The 16,075-nt window shown below is 46.2% G+C and overlaps 1 long non-coding RNA gene across 1 annotated transcript in view; it reads right to left on the bottom strand.

The window, feature by feature from the left end:
- Positions 1 to 15,760, bottom strand: part of LOC123375958 — a 43,390-nt gene extending 27,630 nt beyond the window's left edge. The window contains exon 1 of the long non-coding RNA XR_006581642.1: positions 15,641 to 15,760. This is a non-coding gene — a long non-coding RNA (uncharacterized LOC123375958). The remainder of the gene's footprint in view (positions 1 to 15,640) is intronic.
- Between the last annotated feature and the right edge of the window lie 315 nt (positions 15,761 to 16,075).

The raw sequence follows: 16,075 nt of genomic DNA, 5'->3' as shown, positions 1-16,075 counted from the left end.
AGAGGTAGAGATGGTCATTGCTGGCTCAGGGGGCTTGGCTTTGTACTGGCTTGAAGAGCTAAGTAGCTGCAGCAGCAGAGTTCTGCTTTTGTGAAATTTTAACTTATCTTGCATATATCCCTTTTTGTCCTCTCGCACAATCCCAGTAACGTTTTGAAGCAGATGCTCTTTAATCTGTGACTGAACATGCCTGGGAAGGACAGCCTCGGCTCATTCACCGTGGTAGGACACTGTGACCCTTCCCAGGGGTAGCCAGGGGGGAGGCACCTGCTCTTACCAGCCTGGTCTGTGCTTCCTGCTTTTGCTTCTTTGCTAGCATCTCCATTTCCTGGACTCTTTCCTTTATTTCCAGTTTTCTCATCTCTAGTTTGGCCAGTTCCAACTGCATTGCTATTCACTGGGACTTGTGCCAGGCTGGTGTCCGAAGCCCACACCCCTCTTGGCCTCAGGCACTTTGAATAGATTAGTCAGTTCCTCCTGATGTCTATCATCTTCCAGGAGCACAGGTCTCATCCCCTCTGCAGTGTTTACTGGACCTCCTGGGCCATGCTTGACACTGAGCTTTTCCCACTGCAGTGTGGTATGTTTAGCTGGTGTCTCCGGCTTACTCACCTTGTCCTTCCCTTTGTTCTGTTTCCCTTACCCCAAATAAACAAATGGAAAATAACAAACTGTGACCTTTTATCTTTACCCGTTTTCAAGCTGCTCACCTTTTGAATTTCTCAATATCTGTGTTATCTGGTGCATAAGTGTCTGGAGCATGAACCTTGGCTTATGAGCAGACTGGCTGTAGATCCTGCCGACTACAGTGATGCTTCCCAGGGCTTGGAATAGGGTGACCAGATTTCCTGATTTTATAGAGACAGTCCTGATTTTTGGGTCTTTTTCTTATATAGGCTCCTATTACCCCTCATCCCCATTTTTCACACTTGCTTTCTGGTCATCCTAGCTTGGAAGCACCTCGCTACCACCTGCGGTAAGTGTGTGGAAGCCTTACCTATGCATGCTGGGGGTCCGTTCCCCAACTCCACCAGCCACAGGCAACACAAGCACTCCCCTCTCAGCCTATGCAGGCCCTGCTCTATCTTCAGGTTAGTGATAGGCACACTTCGTGAACCCTCCCACCATCTCCCTGGAGTGTCCACAGGGCACTCGCAGTATTCAGAGTCACTGCTACTAAAGGAACAGGGCCCCCAGTTCACCAGTTGCGCCTTAGATCACTCTGCTTCACACACGGCACTTAGATAAGTTTACAGGGAAAACAAGTAAAAGTTTATTTAACAAAGTCCAGCGATTTGAGTGGTAGCAAGTAGATGTGTTGGGAACAAATGGTTACATATAAAATAAAATCATAACACAGTCTGGAGTCTACACTTATTTAATGAGAATTTCACACATCTAATAAAGTATTGCTCACCAGTGCTTTCCAGGCAGATAGACAGGCTGTGTTGCCTTTTCCGTAAGACAAGCCATGCCACCAGCTTGTGTCCTGGGTGAAGAATGCTGTGTGTTTCCTGGAGTTACCTGATGTACAAGTTGTCACAGAGTGTGGGGGAGTCAGGGCCCTGCACCCCCCACTTGCAGCCAGCCGGTAAAACAGAAGGTTTATTAGATGACAGGAACACGGTCCCAAGCAGGGCTCGTAGGTACAACCAGGACCCCTCAGTCAGGTCCCTCTGGGGGGCAAGGAGCTTAGACCCCAGACTTAGGGTCCCTGCCTCTTCCCAGCCAGCCCAGAACTGAAACCAAAACCCCTCCAGCCGGCTCTCTCCCCCTTCTTCTCTCCCCCTCTCCCTGTGTCCAGCTTCCCGGGCAAAGGTGTCGACTCGCCCCACCCCGCTTCCTGGCTCAGGTTACAGGCTCAGGTACCGTCCCTCACCTAAAGTCACCCCCTGCTCTCCCATCCCCCAGGCAGACAGTCCCAGTAAAACTAAACGACATTCCCAGGTCAGTCCACCCCGCACCCTACTACGTCACACAAGTCTAATCTTTTGATCTTAGTAATAAACAAGACATCTCCCTGCTGACTACTCTTTTCCTGTAGGATTTCTCTCTTATAGGTTTCAAAATCTTGCCTTGCCTTCAACCCGGGGCTAAAATTTAGTTTGGATACATATATTCTATGTCCAAGCTGGAGTTTGCAGCTTTAAGAGAGTACATCCAGGAAAACCTAGAAAACCTTTATCCACTGCTCTACCTCCTCTGCAGGTGCTCTGGTACTCTTTGTTAAAAGAAAGCTCTCTGAGATTTTGTGTGGACTACAGGGCACTTAACCAAATAACTATATGCTATTGGTACCCACTGCTGTTAATTCCAGAGCTTTTGGATCAAGTACGGTCAGCCTGGGTGTTCACCAAATTGCATCTTAGGGACCATATAACCTAGTTCACACCAGTAAAGGGAATGAGTGGAGACAGCCTTTAGAACTAGCTATGGGCATTTTGAATATTAGGAAATACCCTTCAGCCTTATTAATGCCCCTGCCACCTTTCAGCACCTAATTAACAATATTCTTTGAGACATCCTCAACCAATATGTGTTCACATATCTGGATGATCTCTTAATGTACTCTTTTGACCAAGCCAGCCATGACCACCAGATCCATGAGGTTCTCACAAGATTACACTGGCATAGATTGTACACAGAGCTAGAGAAGTGTGCGTTCAAACAGTCATCATCCATTGAATTTTTGGCGTTTATCCTGTCAGCGGGAGAGCTATGGATAGATCCTCAGAAGGTATCTGCAGTTCAGTCTGGGCAGAGCCCCAGACTATTTGAGACATTCAGAAATTCAGGAGGTTTGCCAACTTCTATAGGAGATCTATTCCCAACTTTTCAAAAATCACATCTCCCATAACCACTATCCTTCATGAACCTGCAAAGTTTCACTGTGCCCCAGAGGCCCATCAAGCATTTGAACATCTGAAGGTAGCCTTCATCGACTCAGCCCCAGTCCTGGCCCACCAAGATCCAGACCAACCTTTTATCCTTGAAACTGACACCTCCCATGTAGCCAGTGAGGCAGTTCTGCCCAAAAGAATGGGATCCCAACGGGATGTGCTTTTTTCCCCTCAAAAGCTTACTTCAGCTGAATGCAATTATGAAGCAGCCAACACAGTATTACTGGCAATCAAGGTGGGGCTTGAGACATGGGGACACTACCCTGAGAGGGCTAAGCACTCCATGATCATCTTAACAGACCACAAAAACCTGGAGTGTGTATAATCCGCCATGGCGCTGAATCTACAGCAGTTTCATTGGGCCTTGTTCTTTTCAAGGTTTGACTTCATGATCATGTACCATCCAGGCCACAAGACCAGTACATGCCTCCACAGAAGGGGGAATGCTATACAGAGCTTATGAACCCCAGAGAACCACCACCTGACCTACTGAAACCACACCATTTCCTTTGTGGATCTGTGTCGTCGGATTTCCTTTTGTAAAGCTTATAACGTTATCCAAGGAGGGCCTCCCTGGCACCGGCCTCCAGCGTTACTCCTGGGCTGACACTCTCGTCTATATTAATGGCCATCTCTATGTCACCGAGGGTCCCCCATGACTTGAGATGCTGCGCATGCACCATCACAGCCCCCGTGTTTCTTTGGACAATCCAAGACCTGGCGTGCAGTAGATCGCTCATTCAGTGGCTGCAGATGCAGGATGATGTCCCAGCCTATGTCAGGTCCTGCAACACTCGTGCTGTGAGTAAGATCTCCCAAAGCAAGCCTTTTGGCCTCCTGATACTCTTCCTGACCCTGTGTTGTCGGATTTCCTACAGGGAAGAACCTGCCAGTGTTACTTCCCACAGGGCCCTGGGGTGGGTCCCCGTGGAGAGGGAGGTCTGGGTCCTCCTCCTAGTCTCCATTCAAAGACTTCGATGCAGGGGGGGAGTCCCAGACATTCCCAGCCTGGGGTCAGGAACCAGGGACTGTTACTGACCCCCCCCCACAACAGAGAGATAAGGGGTTGGAGGTCAAGTGCACTAACCACTAGGCCACTCAGTCATCTGAGCACCTATCACAGTTGCGTTATGCCTATTAGCCAAATTTGCTTATAATAGCGCAGAACACACTTCCACCCAATTCAGTCCTTTCTACTCCAATTATGATTTTCATCCACAGTTTGATCCCTCTGTCCCCTTGTCCATGGCGGTTCCTGCTGCCTCAGATCTGGTACTGACTATTCATAAGCCACAAGCTAACTTGCAGGATCACCTGGAGACTGCCAAAACAGCCTACAGACATCACACTGACAAATACCGCACTGCTGAATGCTGGTCAAAAGGTGTGGCTGTCCACTTGCATCTACATGCCAGCCGACCTGGGCACAAATTGGACCACCAATACGCAGGCGCTTGCACCATCAATAAAGTGGCATCTGAATTGCAGCTCCCTCGATCCTGGAAGATCCAGCCGATAGTTCATGTATTCCTCTCAAAGTCTTTTCTCAGTGATCCATTTCCTGGCCAGAGTCCATCACCCCGGTTCAGGTACAGAACCACAAGGAATACGTAGTTCAGAACATCCTGGATTCCTAAATACACCCAGGAACAATGTATTGTTTGATTGAATGGGAAGGTTATGGGCCCAAAGAATGCTCTTGGGAGCCAGCTGATTGCGTGCACACCCCTGCAAAAGTACAGGCTTTCTATAGGGATCACTCTGAAAAGCCTGGTCCTGGGCCACCCAGGGACCACCCTCAGTGGGCAGAGCATCAGGCCTCCCAGGGCTGCTGAGCAAGAGTCTGTTTCTCTGCACTCCTGTGCTACAAATTGCAGCTGATACCCCGCAAACGGGCTACACCAGCTGACTCCGCGGGTTCAGCTGACTAGCAGCAGACTGCTAATTGGTCACCACCTAGCACAAAGCTTCCTGTTCCTGCCCATGCCCCGTCGCTAGGCCTGCTGCTGAGTGACCCCCTGAGACCACGTTCCTGCCTCCATGCCTGGTTCCCGCTGTTCCTCTTACCTCACCTCGTTCCTTGTTCCTGCTCCCTCGTCCTGGCCCCAGTTGCTGACTCTGGCTTGACCCTTGACATAATTCTGACTGTGGTTTTGACTTCTGGCTCTGATGTTGGTTTAATGCTGGACGTGGCTTCTGGCTCCAACTCCAGCTATGATTCTTGGCGTGATTCCTGACCATGACTCTACTCTGGGATCAGACCGTTAGGTCAGACATCCAGGCCCAGACACTCATGTACCTCGGATCCGTGTGGACAAAGATATTTATGATCAGGTCTGAATATGGGTTTCTGACCAGACTGGCAAGTCGCCCTTGGCTTAGATGGTCACACTGGCTTTTCCTGCACCTTATCTGGAGCTCCCTAGGTATGAGAATAGTCTTTCAGCAGTGTGGTACAGAGAGGATGTTCAGTTACCGGATAGGAAGGATATGTCCGACAAGCCCTATAAGACCTGATGGGTCTCATACAGCAGTTAGGGATCTCTTGTCAGAGAAGGAACTAATGGAATTTCAGAAGTCGGCTCCAGACTCTGGAGGGATGACATGTCCAGATAAAAGTGTGGGGGACAAGTCGGCCTCGGCACCATCGGAAGATGCAGTGGCATTCCATGAGCTGATGGATTGCATGGTAAAGACTTTGGATATTCCTTCAAGCTCATTGGAGGAATAATTTCAAAATCAGTTTTTGATATACTGGGAGCAGCTACCCGACAAGGGGTTACACTCCCCTCACTGGAAGGATTGTTCCACCTAGCAAAAGCAGTATGGAATCTCCATCCTCTCCGCCTTTAGTGAAGAGGGCAGACATATTGTATCGGTTTCCACAGGAAGCTCTGGCCATGTTTCACACCCACCCACCCATCTCCCATTCATGAGTTGTAGAAGCGGCATTACAAAGATCAGAAGGTGCTCAGGTGGGCTCCACTCCCTCTGATGAAGAAGGGAAAACACTGGATGGTATTGTGAGAAAAAAAAATTCTTCAGCCACTTTAGTCATGTGTGTTTTGAATTATGAAGCTGACCTGGTGAGATACCAGTACAGTACCATCTATGGGGGGAAACGCTATCATTCCTCAATACTCTACCTGAAGAACATTTGAGGTTAGCGGATGCTCTTCTCCCCGAGGGGCAGGATGTTGCCAACATCAGTTGAGAGCAGCATTTGATTCTTCAGCTTCTTTGGCAGTGGCAGTAGCTTCAGCCATTACTGTAAGAAGGCCTGCATGGCTCAGGTCAGTAGGTCTGCCTCATGAGACAAAGATGAGGATTGAAAACCTTCCTTCTGAAAGAGAAGGTCTCTTTAGTGTACAGAGGGATTAAGTGTTAGAAAAGATTTAAAATGTGAGATCAACAGCTAGATCTCCGGGTTTCTTTACTATGGAGAAGAGATCCTCTGCAACTCCATTATTCAGATACCAACAACAACATCTGACTTCCTCTGCATCAATTCCTTACCATTATCACAGAAGGAATTATCATCACCAACCTCAGTATCGTCTCACTCAGCAGCAACATCAAAGGAAGGAGTCGTATAAACCTCATAATAATAAAGGGAAAACTTCCACTTCTTCAGCTGCTGCGATTCCTGGAGGGTCTCAGGTTTGACATGAGGATGTGGGGTTACAAACCAGTCCAGTTGGACATCATTTATCCACAGTTTGGGGACCGTTTGTCCCATTTTTATTAGCAGTGGGAATTAATAACATCTGATAGGTGGATCCTGGAAGTTTTTGCAAGCAATTATACAGTTCAGTTTGAGAGCCTTCCCCCGAACAACCCACCTCTTTCATCCCAGGTCAGGGATCAAGTTTGCTTTAATTTGCTAAGAAGAGAGGCTCAATCTCTACTGTAGTCAGGAGTGATCAAGACAGTACTGCGAGATCAGAGAGGGATGAGGTTTTATTCATGATATTTTCTAATTTAAAAAAGGTGAGGCTGTTGCCCTATCTTGGATTTAAGAAAACTATAAACACCTATATAAAGAAATTTTGTTTCCTCCTGTTACCTCTTACCTCTTTAATCCCTTCCTTTTTCCTTCAGGTTTGGTTTGCAGCGCCTTCTGGGCTGGCCAGAGCTCCTGGAGTGTTTACAGAATACTTCCCTGTAGTAATAGCAGTGAACCTAAGAAGGCAGAGGATGTGTGTACACCTATACCTACATCCCATCACATGTAAAACAAATACGGTCCTTCTTTGCCCATCTGGGATTACCACTAGACTGGGAAAAGTTGTTCCTCGCTAAGACCAATTCCGAGGATGTTTTTATAGGGGCCATACTACATTCAGCTGTGTCAAGAACTTTTCTCCCAGAGGAGAGACTTATAAAAACATCTAAATATCTCCTTCTCCAATCCCCACAACAATCAATTCTCTTCCGTTCTCCAGTTGCTGAGTCTGTTGGCATCACCGATCTCAATGACACCATATGCTCATCTTCAGATGAGAGATCTTCAGCACTGGTTAGCGATAAGTTACAGGCCAGGTTTAAACAACATGCATCGCAAACTAGTAATTCCACAGCAGGTGATACCATCCTTAATGTGGTGGACAAACCGTCAACATGTAATGAAGGGTGTGCTTTGTAATTTCCCTCTGCCATTAGCAATACTTACCTCTGACGCATCTACAATGGTATGGGGAGCTTATTTCAATAAAAGATATTACCTCACCTACCTTGTCTCTAACAATTTGTTAGTCAGAGCTCATTAGTCACCAAAATGAAAGAATCTACATATTAATATATTAGAGCTGAGAACAATCAGACTGGCCCTATAGTCATTTCTACCTCAGGTCAAACACAGGGTAATTGAGGGTAACAGACCATATGACCGTGTTATATTTATCTGGACAAGCAAGGTGCGAGGGGCTCATTCCTTACAGTTATGCCTGGAGGCAAAGAGCCTTTGGAACTGGTTTGTAAAACATGATGTTCACCCAACATCAATCTTGTATCTGGGGAGCAAAACACCCTTGCGGATCATCTGGCCAGGTCAAATGCACAAGTGGGCTCTGAAGGACGAAATAGTAGCACACCTCTTCCAATTCTGGAGGAATCCAATAAAAGATATTGTTGAATCCAGCAGCAACAAGAAGCGTCAGAAATTTTGCTCAAGATCCAGCAGAGACAGGGACCCAATATTGGGCACCCCCCAAAAACACTGGGGTCAGGGATTAACATATGCATGTCCCCTATTTCCCCTCATTCAGAGAGTGATAAACAAGATAAGACAAGACAAAGCCAGGATAATTTTAATAGCATCAGCATGGGCCGCACAACAATGGTACCCAGACTTAATTCATTGATCAAGTAGCCTCTACCGTTAGTACCGGACTTGTCGCAAAAACACAGGATGGTTTATCACCCAGATCTTCAGGCTCTTCGTCTAACAGCCAGGGGCATAGGAGTCTGGGATTGTTAGAAAAAGGTTATTTGTTACATTCCAGGAAAGAGTGCACAGAAAAATGTTATAGTCATAAGTGGAAAAGATTGCTATTGTGGATCTCTGTGTCTGAGGTATACAGAACCAATTAGCTATATATTAGAATACTTATTGACTCTTAAGACAACAACTCTCTCACTATCTTCTGAAAGTTCACCTTTCAGCCATAGCTCCATGTTCCTGCAGGTGATAAATCAATTTTCACTAATGATGTAGTCAAAAAATTCTTTAAAGGCCTTAATAATTTATATCTTCCAATAAGACATCCTGTGCCATCTTAGGATATGAACCTAGTGCTATTGCAATTGATGAAACCTCCCTTTGAACCTTTGGGAAGTTGTACTTTGTTTCAGCTGTCTATTACGACAGTGTTTTGTATAGTGAATACAGTACAGACCTGTTTACACATGGATGTCGGGAGTCAAGCCGTCACGACTGCATATTAATGGACCACGGGTTAAGAGAGCCATGCTGAAATATCTTAAGATATCTATGTATACATGTATAATTATCTAGGATTACATACATATTCACAGCGTCCCAAATACTGCAGGCCTATCTGTTAATGGCGCTTTGCAAGAATATAAATTCAAATGTGTAATCTAATAAAAACATTATTATTACTACACGGGGTGAAAGTACAGTACATCTGCAAGGCACATAGGTAAATCACATGCACTAATGGCTGATCCACCATTCACTGTCTTTTGTAAAGATAAAGTAATTCTTCATAAATTTCTACCAAAGGTAGTCTCAGACTTCCACATAAATCAGTCTATAATTTTACCATTTTTTCCCAACCCTTGTGCTCAGGAAGGGGAAGCTAAATTACATATGCTAAATGTTAGAAGAGCTTTAGCCTTTTATTTAGACAGGACTAAGCAATTTAGACAGGCTCCAAGATTGTTTATTGCCTATGAAAAGAGAGATAAGGTTAAAGCTATTTCTGTACAAATACTTTAAAGCTGGATTAGATTTTGTATTAACAAAGCTTATAAATATAAAAGTTTGTCTGTTCCCCAGGGAATTATAACACATTCTACTAGGTCAAAGGTAGCCTCTATATTTTTTTCTAGACATACACCTCTAATAGAGCTTTGCAGAGTAGCAACGTGGAGTTCTGGTCACACCTTTACTAAACACTGTACCTTAGATTTAGAATCTAGAGCTGAGGTGAGATTTGCCACAGACTTCTTGCTGTACTCCTCCAGTGAGGACTCCATGATCCCACTGGCCTGGGTCAGAGAACTGCTTATTAATCTGCCCCAAGAAGTGAAGGTGACTTACCTGTAACGGAGATGCTTCGAGATGGACTCTGCACGTTGACACTCCCCGCCCACCTCCTACTTACCAAGGGGTTTGGGGCCACAATGGAAGGGACTGAGGCGGCTGGAGCGCCATGTCCCTTTTATACCCCTGCCCTGGAATGTTCAGCATTCACGGTGGGGGAAGGGAGGGTGAGATGCTCCAGTGGCTACTGCTAGCTAGAGTTCTACCGTTCAGGCTGCACCAGCTGGGGTATCCCATTAGCATGAATATGCGAGAACCTCAGTAACATGTAAGTAACCTTCATTTTCCTGGTTTTCAGACATTTGAATTTTGCTCAGCTCAACGTTCTACAAGGGAATGACATGCCACCAAGCAACCCTGATTCTGCATTAATTTAGGGTTTTGCCATTGAATTTCCTAGTAGGGTTGAACAGAAAAAGACATGGTGGTGGTGGGAGTTAGCAGTCATTTTGCCGGTTGTATGTATCATGTCACATGCTTTCCATATCAAACCAGCCACTCCCCCCTCCCATGAGCTGAGCCCCACCAGCCCTGCTTCAGCACACCGCCCAACCCATTTACTGCCTTCCCCTTCCAACCTGGCCTCCTTCACATTAGTGTACCCAGCCCCTTTCCCCCACAAGCAGGGAACACGTCTTCCTGAAGTCGTCACTCCCTGGTATACAAACATTTCTATAGCCATTACTTGCCCTGCTCCCCAGAACCCCACTCGCATGCATTGCTGAGAGCAAAGGACAGCTGTGTTACAATAGCATGGTCTTCCTCTTAGGGTGGCCACTCATCCATTTCTGGACTACCAGACATCCTGGTACTTCCTGGGACCATGTGGGCCCGCCCCATGGGCATGACCCTGCCTCCGGTGGTGGAGCAGCACACTCTTGAAAATGGTGTCCCCCATCTAGGTAACAAAATGGAGGAATTGGAGCTCCTGGTCCGAGAATTGAAACCGGATATCGTAGGAATAACCGAAATATGGTGGAACGGTAGTCATGACTGGAGTACAGGTATGGAAGGGTATGTGCAGTTTAGGAAAGACCGAAACAAAGGTAAAGGTGGGGGAGTAGCATTGTATGTCAATAATGAGGTAAACTGTAATGAAATAACTAGTAATGGAATGGATAATACAGAGTCTGTTTGGGCAATGGTCACATTAGGGAAGAAAACTACTAGAGCCTCCCCTGGGATAGTGATTGGGGTGTGCTATAGACCGCCGGGATCTAGCCTGGATATGGATAGAGAACTCTTTAATGTTTTTAAGGAGGTAAATACTAATAGGAACTGTATGATCATGGGAGACTTTAACTTCCCGGATATAGATTGGGGAACAAATGCTAGTAATAATAATAGGGCTCAGCTTTTCCTAGACGTGATAGCTGATGAATTCCTTCATCAAGTAGTAGCTGAACCGACGAGGGGGGATGCCATTTTAGATTTGGTTTTGGTGAGTAGTGAGGACCTTGTTGAGGAAATGGTTGTAGGGGACAACCTTGGCTCAAGTGATCATGAGCTAATTCGGTTCAAAATAAATGGAAGGATAAACAAAATTGCATCTGAGACTAAGGTTTACGATTTCAAAAGGGCTAACTTTACTAAATTAAGGCGACTAGTTAGGGAAGTGGATTGGACTAACATATTTAGGGATCTAAAGGCAGAAGACGCCTGGGATTATTTCAGGTTGAAGTTGCAGGAGCTGTCAGAGGCCTGTATCCCGAGAAAGGGAAAATGGTACTTAGGTAGCAGTTTTAGACCGAGCTGGATGAGCAAGCGTCTCAGAGGGGTGATTAAGAAAAAACAGAAAGCGTACAAGGAGTGGAAGATGGGAGGGATCAGCAAAGAAACCTACCTTATTGAGGTCAGAGGGTGTAGGGATGCAGTGAGAAAGGCCAAAAGCCGGGTAGAGATGGACCTTGCGAAGGGAATTAAAACCAATAGTAAAAGGTTTTTTAGCCATATAAATAGGAAGAAAACCAGGAAAGAAGAAGTGGGACTGCTTAAAACTGTAAACGGAGTGGAGATTAAGGATAAGCTAGGCATGGCACAATATCTAAACGAATATTTTGCCTCGGTCTTTAATGAGGCTAATGAAGGGCTTAGGAATAGTGGCAGAGTGACTGATGGGAATGAAGGTGCGGGGTTGGAAATTACAGTATCCGAGGTAGAAGCCAAACTTGAACAGCTTAACGGTAGTAAATCAGGTGGCCCGGATAATCTTCATCCTAGAATATTAAAGGAATTGGCGAGTGAAATTGCAAGCCCGTTAGCGATAATTTTTAACGAATCTCTAAACTCGGGGGTTGTACCGTTTGACTGGAGATTAGCTAATATAGTTCCTATTTTCAAGAAGGGGAAAAAAGTGACCCGGGTAACTACAGGCCTGTTAGTTTAACATCTGTAGTATGTAAAGTCATGGAAAAAATATTAAAGGAGAGAGTAGTTACGGACCTTGAGGTCAATGGCAATTGGGACAAATTACAACATGGTTTTACGAAAGGTAGATCGTGCCAAACCAACCTGATCTACTTCTTTGAGAAAGTAACAGATTTTTTAGACAAGGGAAATGCGGTGGATCTAATATATCTTGATTTCAGTAAGGCGTTTGATACGGTACCGCATGAAGAATTACTGGTTAAATTGGAAAAGATGGGGATCGAAATGAAAATCCAGAGGTGGATAAGGAACTGGTTAAAGGGGAGACTGCAGCAGGTCGTATTGAAAGGTGATCTGTCGGGTTGGAGGGAGGTTACCAGTGGAGTTCCTCAAGGTTCGGTTTTGGGTCCGATCTTATTCAATCTATTTATCACTGACCTTGGAACCAAAAGTAGGAGTGGGCTGATAAAGTTTGCAGATGACACGAAGTTGGGAGGTATTGCCAATTCGGAGAAGGATCGGGATATCCTCCAGGGAGATTTGGATGACCTTGTAAACTGGAGTATTAGTAATAGGATGAAATTCAATAGTGAGAAGTGTAAGGTTATGCATTTAGGGATGACTAACAGGAATTTTAGTTATAAACTGGGGACGCACCAGTTGGAAGTAACGGAAGAGGAGAAGGACCTCGGAGTCCTGGTTGATCGCAGGATGACTATGAGTCGGCAATGTGATGTGGCCGTTAAAAAAGCTAATGCGGTCTTGGGATGCATTAGGCGAGGTATTTCTAGTAGAGATAAGGAGGTGCTAGTCCCGTTATACAAGGCGTTGGTGAGACCTCATTTGGAGTACTGTGTGCAGTTTTGGTCTCCCATGTTTAAGAAGGATGAATTCAAACTGGAACGGGTACAAAGAAGGGCCACTAGAATGATCCGAGGAATGGAAAGCCTGTCGTATGAAAGGAGACTTGAGGAGCTCGGTTTGTTTTCCTTAACCAAAAGAAGTTTGAGAGGAGATATGATTGCTCTCTTTAAATATATCAGAGGGATAAATCCCAGGGAGGGAGAGGAATTATTTCAGCTCAGTACCAATGTGGACACGAGAACAAATGGATATAAATTGGCAGTCGGGAAGTTTAGGCTTGAAATTAGACGAAGGTTTCTAACCATCAGGGGAGTGAAATTCTGGAACAGCCTACCGAGGGAAACAGTGGGGGCGAAGGACCTCTCTGGCTTTAAGATTAAGCTTGATAAGTTTATGGAGGGAATGGTTTGATAGGATAACGTGATTTAGTCAATAGGTCAATAATGTGCGACCACTGGTAATTAGTACCGAGGGTCAATGTTGGGATATTGAAAGTCTTTTTCCTGAGTGTCTGGCTGGAGAGTCTTGCCTGCATGCTCGGGGTTCAGCTGATCGCCATATTTGGGGTCGGGAAGGAATTTTCCTCCAGGGTAGATTGGCAGTGGCCCTGGAGGTTTTTCGCCTTTCTCCGCAGCATGGGGCAGGGGTCGCTTGCTGGAGGATTATCTGCTACTTGAAGTCTTTAAATCAGGATTTGGGGACTTCAACAGCTGAGTCAAGGGAGAGAATTATTTCAGGAGTGGGGGGATCGGCTAATGTGGCCTGCATCTTGAGGGAGGTCAGACTAGATGATCATAATGGTCCCTTCTGATCTTAAGTTCTATGATTCTATGATTCTATGACACCAGACAAAGGCACGTGCACTTTTGTCCCGGATGGGGGACAAACCAACCCAAAAGAGAACTGTCAAGATCACAACCTCCACGCTCTCAAATGAACTCCTACAGGAAAATGATAAAAGACAAAAACACTGTGGCACATGTGAGTGAACACTTACACAAAGCAATCACTCTATATCTGACCTCTCAGTCCTCATCCTCCAAGGAAAGCTGCACAGCACTTTCAAAAGATGCGCCTGGGAGCTTAAATTCATAACTTTGCTGGACACTAAAAATCATGGACTGAATAGAGAGACACTGGATTTATGGCTTATTACAGCAATCTGTAACCCACTAACCCCTGTTTGTCCTATTAATGGGTGTTAATGGGCCACTTCACCTTGAATGGGCCCTTAGAACATGTGCTAACTGCTTATGCGAGAGTTCTAAACTGGGGTGGCCAACCTGAGCCTGAGCCTGAGAAGGAGCCAGAATTTACCAATGTATATTGTCAAAGAGCCAGGGCCAGCTCTAGGCACCAGCAAACCAAGCATGTGCTTGGGGTGGCACAATTTCAGGGGCAGCACAATTCCAGACACTTTTTTTTTTTTGCGTGGGGCGGCAAAAATCCTAGAGCCAGCCCTGCAAAGAGCCACAGTAATACGTCAGCAGCTCCCCCATCAGCTCCCCCCACCCCTGCTCCCAGCGCCTCCTGCCCACCGGCAGCCCACTGATCAGTGCCTCCCCCTCCCTCCCCACACCTCCCGATCAGCTGTTTCGTGGTGTGCAGGAGGCTTTGGTGGGGGGAGGAGCGAGGGCACAGCAGGCTCAGGGGAGGGGGCAGGAAGGGGTGGAGTGGGGGCCGGGCCTGTGGCAGAGCCAGGGGTTGAGCAGTGAGCACCCCCCGGCACATTGGAAAGTTGGCGCCTGTAGTTCCAGCCCCGGAGCCTATACAAGGAGCCGCATATTAACTTCTGAAGAGCCGCATGTGGCTCCGGAGCCCCAGGTTGGCCACCCGTTCTAAGCCATCTGTTCCATCTTGTATTTAGCTGTGACACTCTTAGCACCTTTCCCGGACCTGAGGAAAAGTTCTGTGTAGCTGGAAAGCTTGTCTCTCTCACCTACAAAAACTGGTCGAATAAAAGGTATTACCTCCCCCACATTGTCTCGCTAAGATCCTCGGACCGACAGGGCTACGACGACACTACATACATAAGATCAAAACCAGACGAGTGGCCTCCCTACTGTCTGGTTGTGTTGCAGAATGGTTGGAGGGGGCAGTTTGTAGCAGGGCCAGCAAGAGACATCACAGACTGGGTTTCTGTTCCAAAACACTGACAGCTTTACGTTTGAGAGAGAGATCCTCCGACCCCTGATCAATAGACGTACCCCCTCTCTAAGAACCAGTGAGGTGTCAGAGCTCCTAATGTTTCTATGCCACCCCCTACATTTTCTGGTCAGCCATGAACCCTTCAATTTCCCAATTAATGTTCTTCCAACACTGATTAACAGCTTTCATCTCATCACTGAAGCAAATATTCAGATGCTCTGCCAACCCAGAGAAAACGATCACAGCTCCTGGACACAAAGCTCTGATGTGGTCCAAATCTGCCCTCATACCTTTTGTGAGGTGTGCACCAGGACTAACGCCCAGATCATTTCAACCTGAGTGAATCACCACAATGTCCAGTAGCTCACAATCTCGTAAGTCACCGGTGAGAGGCTGCAGAGTGGCAAAACAAGATGCCAACTCAGACCACCTCTCTCTGTCCCAATCAGCCTGTAGTCATCAACCTCCATGTCACGGTGTACTCCAGCTGCTGACTGTTCTGCTGTGTTCACAGTAAACCTCCCCATAAAATAAAACATGTTATATTAAAACAGAGATAAGAGTTACTTACAACAACACGAGTTACTAAATCTTTACAATCCGCACAGGTTTACAAAGCTTGGGCTTGAATGTCAGCGGAGGGGCGTTCCCCAGAGGAAATAGTGTCAGCACATTCCTTTGAGCTACCCAGGCAAGTGCAAAGTGGCTCCATAGAAACCCTCTCATTTGTTTTTTCAAATTGGTGCATGCGCAGTGGAAGCCTTCCAGGCTGCACATCTCTGTAAGTGCAGAAATAAACCTGTTCTTAAACAATGTTCTCGGATTGGGTGTCCCAAAAGTGTAGTGGGTGCCATGCACTGCCTTGGGTAAAACCTGACAGACTGAGACCATTTTAACAAGGTCACATCAGTAGTTTGATCCCTAGCTCTGCGCAAAAAAAAACAAACAAAAAAAACAACCACTTAAAGAGCTTTTCAAAAATTGCTATTTTTTTCAGGGCTTATAT

The sequence above is a fragment of the Mauremys mutica genome, chromosome 8 (assembly GCF_020497125.1).
Source record: "Mauremys mutica isolate MM-2020 ecotype Southern chromosome 8, ASM2049712v1, whole genome shotgun sequence".
NCBI lineage: Eukaryota > Metazoa > Chordata > Testudines > Geoemydidae > Mauremys > Mauremys mutica.
Note: the sequence above shows the minus strand (reverse complement) of the source record. Positions and strands in the feature narration are given on the sequence as shown.